We start from the raw sequence: 8,612 nt of genomic DNA on the forward strand, positions 1-8,612 counted from the left end.
CTGTGACCCCTAGCAACCATTAAATATTCTTTCTTTCTTTTTGTTTCTTCTTTCAAACTCATATATTTGGTTTGTTGCTGTTGTTAGGGACTGACTTATTGCACAAGAGAACAAAATACTGCTCAGTCCTGTGCCAACCTCACAACTGTTGCTAGGCCTGAGTGTATTGCTGCTGCCACCTTGCCAATCCATCTTGTTGGGGGTCTTTCTACTTTTATCTGACACTCCACTTTACCAAACATGACATTCTTCTCCAGGGGCTGGCCTGTCTTGATAATATGTCTGAAGTATGATAGACAAAATCTGGCCATCCTGGCTTCTAAGGAGCATTCTGGCTGCACTTCTTCCAACACAGATCTGTTTGTTCTTTTGGCTGCCCGTGGTACTTTTAATAGTCTCTTCCCAACAATAACTCAAGTGCATCAATTCTTCTATGGTCTTCCTTATTCACTGTCCAGCTTTCACATGCATATGAGGTTATTGAAAATACCACACCTTAGCTCACATGCACTTTAGTCCTCAAACTGACATCTTTACTCTTCAACACTTTAAAGAGTTCTTATGCAGCAAATTTGCCTAATGCAATACGTAATCTGATTTCTTGACTGCTATTGCCATGAGTGTTGATTGTTAATCAGAGCAAAATGAAGTCTTTGACAACTTCACTCTTTTCTCCATTTATAAGGGTGCTGTTTATTGGTCCAATGGTTAGGATTTTTGTTTTCTTTACATTGAGGTGTAACCCACACCGACAGTTTGGTCTTTGATCTTCATCAATAAGTATTTTAAGTCCACTTCAATTTCAATAAACATTTGTATCATACATTTTTATTTTTCAGATTGTTAATGAGTCTTCCTCCAATTCTGATGCCATGTTTTTCTTCATATAATCCAGTTTATCAAATTATTTGCTCAGCATACAGGTTGAATAAGTATGGTGAAAGAATACAACCCTGGCAAACACCTTTGCTAATTTAAAGCCATTCGGTGTTCTCTTGTTCTGTTTGAACAACTGCCTCCTGTTCTATGGACAGGCTCCTCATGAGCACAATTAAGTGTTCTGGAATACTCCTTCTTTGCAATGTTGTCCATAACTTGTCATGATCCACACAATTGAAAGTCTTTGTGTAATCAATAAAGTACAGGTAAACATCTTTCTGGTAGTCCCTGTTTTCTGCCAAGATCCATATGATGTAACCAATGATATTTCTTGTTCCACATCCTCTTCTGAGTCTGGCTTGAAAATCTGGAATTTCTCTGTCAATGTAAGACTGCAGATGTTTTTGTGTTATCTTTAGCAAAATTCTACTTGCATGCAATTTTAATGATATCGACCAATGATTTCTGGATTTCATTTGGTTCACTCTCTTTGGAATGGGCATAGATATGGGTCTCTTCCTGTTAGTTGATCAGATAGTTTTCTTCCAAATTTCTTGGCATAGATGAATGAATGCCTACAATGTGGGATATATAAGTATATATATCCAACTCTTCCTCCCTTACTCATTCAGCCTATGTTTCAAACCATGTAGCTACACAAAGAACACTTATTCCAAGGTTGTGTATATATCACTATTTACATCAATCCCACTTAGCCCATGCATACCTCCTTGTGTCTTCACTATACCTGTCCTATTGTGATTGACTAATTTCATTGAGAGTAATGTCCTCCAGGTTCATCCAAATTATGAAGGGTTTCAGAGATCCATTGTTATTCTTCAAGGTTGCCTAGTAGCCCATTGTGTATAGACACTGTTTGTTTATCCAGTCTTACGTTTTGGGGCACTTAGGCTGTCTCCATCTTTTTGCTATTGTGAATAGTGCTGTGATGAACACTGATGTGCATGTATCTCCATGTGTCCTGACTCATGTTTCTTGTGGATACATCCCAAGTGGAGGGATTGCTGGGTCATAAGGCACTGCTATTTCCAAATTTTTGAGGTAGTGCCATACCATTCTCAAGAGTGGTTAAACCATTATACACTTTCACACCCTTACCAGCATTTGTTGTTTTCTGTTGTTTTAAAATTCACTGTTTATGTTGGTGTGAGATGATATCTCATTGTTGTTTAGCTTTATATCTCTAATCACTAATGATTGTGAACAATTCTTAATATATCTGTTGGCTGCCCAGATGTCTTCTTTGGTGACAAGTCAGTTTATGTTCTGTGCCCATTTTAAAATTGGGTTGTTTGTCTTTTTTTTTTGGTGGAGATGTTGTAGTTTTCTGTAAATTTTAGCTACTCATTCCTTGCCTGATATGCAATATTGAGTCTGTTTTTGTCTGTGGTGTATGATCTATGGGTCTTACTTGAATTATTCTCAAGATGGATTTTCAGTTTGGCCAGCACCATTTGTTGAACAGACTCACTCTTTCCCTTTGAATGTGTTTTGGCCTTGTGTCAAAGGCAGCTGACTATATGTGGATTGATTTATTTCTGGGTTCTCAATTTTGTTCCATTGATCTGTATATATTTGTTATACCAATACCCAGCTGTCTGTTTTGAGTTCTGTGGTTGTGTAGTGATTTTTGAGATCAGAGAGTGTGAGGCCTCCAACTTTGTTCTTCTTCTTAAGCTGTTGTTGTTGTTAGGTGTTGTTGAGTAGATTCTGACTCATAGAAACCTTACGTACAACAGAAGGAAACACTGCCTGGTCCTGTACTGTCTTCACAATCTCTGCTAACCTTGAGTCCATTGTTGCTGCCACTGTGCCGGTCCATCTCACTGGGGTCTTCCTCTCTTTTTTTGGCTCTTCAATTTACCTAGCTTGATTTCATTTTTCAGGGACTGATCCCTCCTGACAATATTTCTCAAGTGCGAAAGATGAAGTCTCACCATCCTGCTGTGCAAGGAACATTCTGGTTATACTTCTTCCAACACAGATTTGTTTGTTATTCTAGCAGAGGATGATACTTTTAAGAGTTTCCTCCAACACCATAACTCAAATGCATCAATTCACTGTCCAACTTTCACATGCATATGAGGTTATTGAAAATACCATGACTTGGCTCAGGTACACTTTAGTCCTCAAACTGACATCTTTGATCTTCAACACTTTAAAGAGGTCTTGTGCAGCAGATTTGCCTAATGCAAAACATCATTTGCTTTCTTGACTGCTATTTCCATGAGTGTTGATTATTTATCAGAGCAAAATGAAGTCTTTGACAACTCAACCTTTTTTCCATTTATAAGGGTGTTGTTTATTGGTCCAGTGGTTAGGATTTTTTTTTTTTTTTTTACAATGAGGCATAACCAACAACGAAGGTCTTTGATCTTCATCAGTAAGTATTTTAAGTCCTTTTTACTTTCAGCAAACAAGGTTGTATCATACACATTTCACAGGTTGTTAATGAGTCTTCCTCCAATTCTGATGTCACATTTTTCTTTATATAAACCAGTTTGTCAGATTATTTGCTCAATGCACAGATTGGATAAGAATACAACACTGGCAAACCCTTTTCCTGAAAGTGTCCCTTTTTTCTTTTTACATGGCTTCCTCTTGCTCTGTATACAGATTCCTCAGGAGTGCAATTAAGTGCTCTGGAATACTTCTTTTCAATGTTGTCCATAGCTACCCATGATCCACACAATTGAAAGCTTTTGCATAATCAATAAAGCACAGGTAAACATCTGTATTTCTGGTATTCTCTGTTTTCAGCTAAGATCCATCTGATGTCAGCAATGATATCTTTCTTTGCATGTCCTGATCTGAACCCAGCTTGAATCTCTGACACTGGGATTGAGTTACACTACAGGTTGCTTTGTATAGTATTCACAGTTTCAAAATGTTAAGTCTTGTTATCCCTGAGCATATTATATTCATCCAGTTTTGTAAATCTATTTTGGTTTCTTGTAGTTGTGTTTCGTATTTTTCTTTGTGTCGGTATTTTGTTTCTCTAGTTAGAATTATTTCTAAGTATTTCATCCTTTTAGTGATTATAAATGGAGTTGTTTTCTTAATTTCCTATTCAGAACTATCTTTATTAGTATAGAGGAACTCAACTGGTTTTTGTATATTGATCTTGAACCCTGACACTTTGCTGAATCTTTCAATGAGTTTCACATTTTTCTTGCTGAGTCTTTGGGATTTTTTTCTATGTATAGGATCATATTGTCTGCAAACAGAGAATTTTACTTCTTGTTTGCCAATTTGGAGGCTTTTTATTTCCCTTTCTTGTTTGATAGTTTTGGCTTAGTCTTTTAACACAATATTCAATAAAAGTGGTGATAAAGGGTATCCTTGTCTAGTTCCTTATTGCAAAGGGAATGCTTTCAGTTTTCTCCATTGAGAGTAATTTTGGATGTTGGATTAGTATATATGCTACTAATTATGTTGAGCAATTTCCCTTCAATTCCTGCTTTGTTCCCTGCTTTTATCAAGAGTGGGCACTGGATTTTATCAAATGCCTTTTCTGTGTCAATCAATATGATCATATGGTTCTTTTCCTTTTTAAAGTTTATGTGGTGGAATACTTTGATTGTTTTTCTAGTATTGAATCATTCTTGCATCCCTCGTATGAATCCCACTTACTCATGGTGTATTACTTTTTTGATTTATTGTTCAATTTTATTGGCTATGATTTTGTTGAGAATTTTTGCATCTATGTTCATGAAGGTTTATACTTTTCTTTTTTAGTGATGTCTTTACTTGGTTTTGGTATAAGGGTTATGCTTGCTGCATAAAATATATTTAGGAGTTTTCCATGTGCTTCTATGATCTGGAATAGTTTGAGTAAAATAGGTGTCAGCTGTTCTTTGAATGTTTGGTAAAATTCATCAGCAAAGCTATTTGAGCCCTTGCTTTTTTTGGTTGGGAGTTTTTTAAAAGACCTGATCAATTTCTTCTTTTGTTATACATCTGTTCAAGTTTTCTATTTACTCTGTGTTAGTTTAGGTAGGTCATTTCTTCTGGAGTTTCAAATTTGTTGGAGTATAACTCTTCATAGTATTCTGTTATTATTCTTTTTATTTCCATTGGATCTGTTGTGATATGACCCATATAATTTCTTACATGTGTTATTTGCCTCTTCTCCCTCTTTTCTTTTTTTAGATTTGCCAGGTTTGTCAATTTTATAAATTTTTTCAAAGAGCCAACTTCTTGTCTTATTGATTCTTTCTATGGTTTTTCTGTTTCCTAATTTATTTATTTCTGCTCTAATCTTTATTATTTCTTTTCTTCTGATTTCTGTAGGCTCACTTTGCTGGTCTTTTCTAGTTGCCGGAGATGTTGAGTTAATGTGTTGATTTTTATTCTTTCTTTGTTTTGTATATGTGCATTTATTGTAAATTGCCCTCTAAAGTATGATTTTGCTATGTCCCAATGGTTTTGTTATATTGTGTTTTCATTGTCATTTGGTTCAAGGAATTTTTAATTTTGTTTTTTTATTTGTTCTATTACATTTAAAAGTAGCTTTCTAATTTGGTTGCATTATGATCTAAGAAAGTGGTTTGTAGTGTTTTTAAATTAATTGAGACTTGCTTTGTGGCCTAACATATGATCTAGTCTGGAGAATGTGCCTTATACACTGGATAAGAATGTGTATCATGCTGATGTTTGGTTGAGTGCTCTACAAATCTGAGTTCAAGTTGATTGATTATGTTGGTTAGTCCCTCTGCGTCTTTGTTGAGTTTCTTTCTGGTTGTTCTGCCCTTAGTCACGTCCTCTCTTGACTCATCTGCTCAACTGTCTTTCCCAGTAAGCACTTAATCTAGTTCTCTATCCCCTCATATGAAGCTCATAGTTCCAGGAGCAAATAATGCATCTGTGTCATCTGGTTTTCAGGATGCTTGCTGCAGAGAGTCAGAACAGCCTTTTTGCCTAGTCTGCCATCTTGCCCTGCCTCCTTGTTGATGATCTTTATAGTTTAAGGTTTTTCATTTAGGTCTTTAATCTGTGCTTAGTTTGTTTTTGTATATGGTGTGAAATATGAGTTTTGTTTCATTCTTCTTTAAATGGATTTACAGTTTTGCCAACATAATTTGTTTTGGAGGTTTTTCTTGCACCATTCAAAGTAGCCTTGATGATGGATTTCTTAGTGTTGTACTACATAGACCATTGTAAAAATAATAGCTCAATGAGTAGAATTCATGTCTAATTAGTGAGGAAGTCAAGTCATGAAATGGGTCTCTTGTCTATAACCTGGTTGCTTCACTTTGACTTTATCAATTTTGAAATTGTATGAGCCTTCCTGCATCTTCTATCCTTCATTTTCTTTGCCTTATTAACCCTTCTCACTTTGTCAAGTTCTTCTTCTATTATCATCTTCCTTCCGATATTCTCCCTCATTTTATTTCTCTACCCATAGTCTTTCTCCCTTCCTTTTCTTTTCCCCTTCAACCTATCCTAAACTCCTAGTGAGGTAAGAGGGAAGAAAACCAAGAGTGGAACTGAACTCCTTTTAGTATATTTTACAGTGCTGGGTTCACTTTAACAAAGTCCTTTAGCTTCTGCTTATCCTGGAAAGTTTTGATTACACTGTCATATTTGATTGACAGCTTTGCTGGGAAGACCATTCTTGGCTGGCAGTTTTTTGTTTTTGTTTTTCCTTTCAGAGTTTTATATATGTTTCCCCTTTGCCTACTTGCCTGCATGGTTTCTGCTGAGAGATCAGAGCTTAATCTGACTTGCTTGCCTTAGTAAGTAACACTTCTCTTTTCCTTTGCTGCTTTCAGAATTCTCTCCTTATCTTTGATTTTGGGAAGCTTGATTATGATATGTCTTGGTGATTTTCTTTGGGGTGTATTCTTCCTGGGGTTCTTTCAGCTTATTGGATACTTATAATCTTCTCATCTTTCAGGATTTTAAGGAAATTTTCTTCCAAAAGCTCTTCAACTATCTCCTCTGTGGTTTTCTGTGATACTACTTGTTCTGGATTTTCAATAATCCTCAGATTATTCCTCTTCATGTTGTCCCACAAGAATCTTAGATGTTCCTCAGATTTTTAAATTCTTTTTATGCTTGCTCTTCTATCTTAGCAGTACAGAGAGATTTGTCTTCAATTTTGCTTCTTGCTCTGGCTTCCATCTCTTCAGTTCTATTCCTTTGTCCTTTCAGTGTATTGTCAATTTCTGATATTTTATTATCAATCATTTGGACCTCTTTTTTGCAGGTTTTGAATTGTTTACAGTGCAATATCTATCTTATTTTATTGTTCCTGTAGCTCTTTTCTGATGTCATCCATATTTTTCTTAGCCCCTCTGTGGAGTGTTTGGATGCACCTCAATATCATTCTCTGGAGTTCCTTCTAAGGAAGTTGCAAAGCTTACTCTCCTTCCAATGGGAAGTCTAGGTCTACTTCTAGCTCATTTGTTTCAGCTGTTCTCTTTTGTTTCTGGACATGAGCTGATATCTTTTGTTGTTTTTTGGTCATGTTCAATAATTAGATGTCTTTTCAATAGTTTGATGAATGTATGTTGGTGTACTATTGAGCTTTCTAATTGCCTCCTGGTAGATGTGATCAGGAAATGGGCTTCCTTTTTAAATTCTCTTATTACTCAACTCAGAATAATTTTAGTAAGTTTTGGCTCTCTATCTGGTGTATAGGAGCTGATATCATCTCTTGCTCAGATGGTGGGATTTTATAGGGTGAAATTGTAGCTTGGCTATGTGATCACAATTGCTGTCTCTTCTTGGGTAATGTAGGGAGAGAAAGAACACTACCACCCCCCCCCCCCCAGGTAAAAAGGGGGCCAAGAAACAAAACAAAACAAATAAAAAAAAAACAAAAACAAAAAACAAACAGGACACTAAAGTCTATAATTGCCACAAAAAACCCCATAAAATCTGTATCAAAATATGAGTAAGCCTTTAACACCCCTTTTGGCTTCTTGCCTTCAAAGCTGCTGGAGTAATTTCAGGATGTTATAATTGCTCCTTATGACATAACCCAAGATTTGGTTTTCTGTCTTCCTCCTTTTTTGCCTCTCTTCCATGCCTCAGGCCTATTCAGATGTTGCTCCTAGTGAGAAAATTCCCAAGGCTGGTCAAAGCCATTTTGGGGAAACTGTCCAGTTTTAGGATGTTTCTGTTGATGCCTCCCCCTTCTTCAATTCTGCACCCAGTAGTCTGTGTTGAGCTGATTTGTGTGCATGCATGATAGAACCCTCCATGGGTGGAGGGGTGTCCACTCATTCAGATACCCCCTCTAGTCAACAGAGTGGAGGTACACAGGCAAAGAAAGACAAATGACCAGAAAAATAAGTGTTCACACCTTTATCTTCGATGACTGGCCGGACCCTGCAATGGGGGTGCTCCCTTGATCCCTTACCTGCTTTGTTCCACTCAAGATGGCTGCTGTAAGGCCAGCCAGCAGCCGTAGATCAGAGAAAAACACCTTTCTTGCCTCTGCTTCAAATTCCACTACCAGTAAGCCTTTGATCCTTCTAAATATTCCTTTATATGTAGTTCAGAATGTCACAACCATCCCCTGAACCTACTTCATCTGGTATTCTGTGTTAATACTGGAGGAGGTTTGCATGATGATTCTCCCTAATCTGCCATCAAGTCCCGCATCTTTTGGACCACTTTTGATAATAAATATTACTAACAAATTATACATTGACAGAGAACTTCCAGAGGTTCAAGCTGGATTCAGAAGAGGACGTGGAATG

Source organism: Chrysochloris asiatica, unplaced genomic scaffold (genome assembly GCF_000296735.1).
Source record: "Chrysochloris asiatica unplaced genomic scaffold, ChrAsi1.0 scaffold00148, whole genome shotgun sequence".
NCBI lineage: Eukaryota > Metazoa > Chordata > Mammalia > Afrosoricida > Chrysochloridae > Chrysochloris > Chrysochloris asiatica.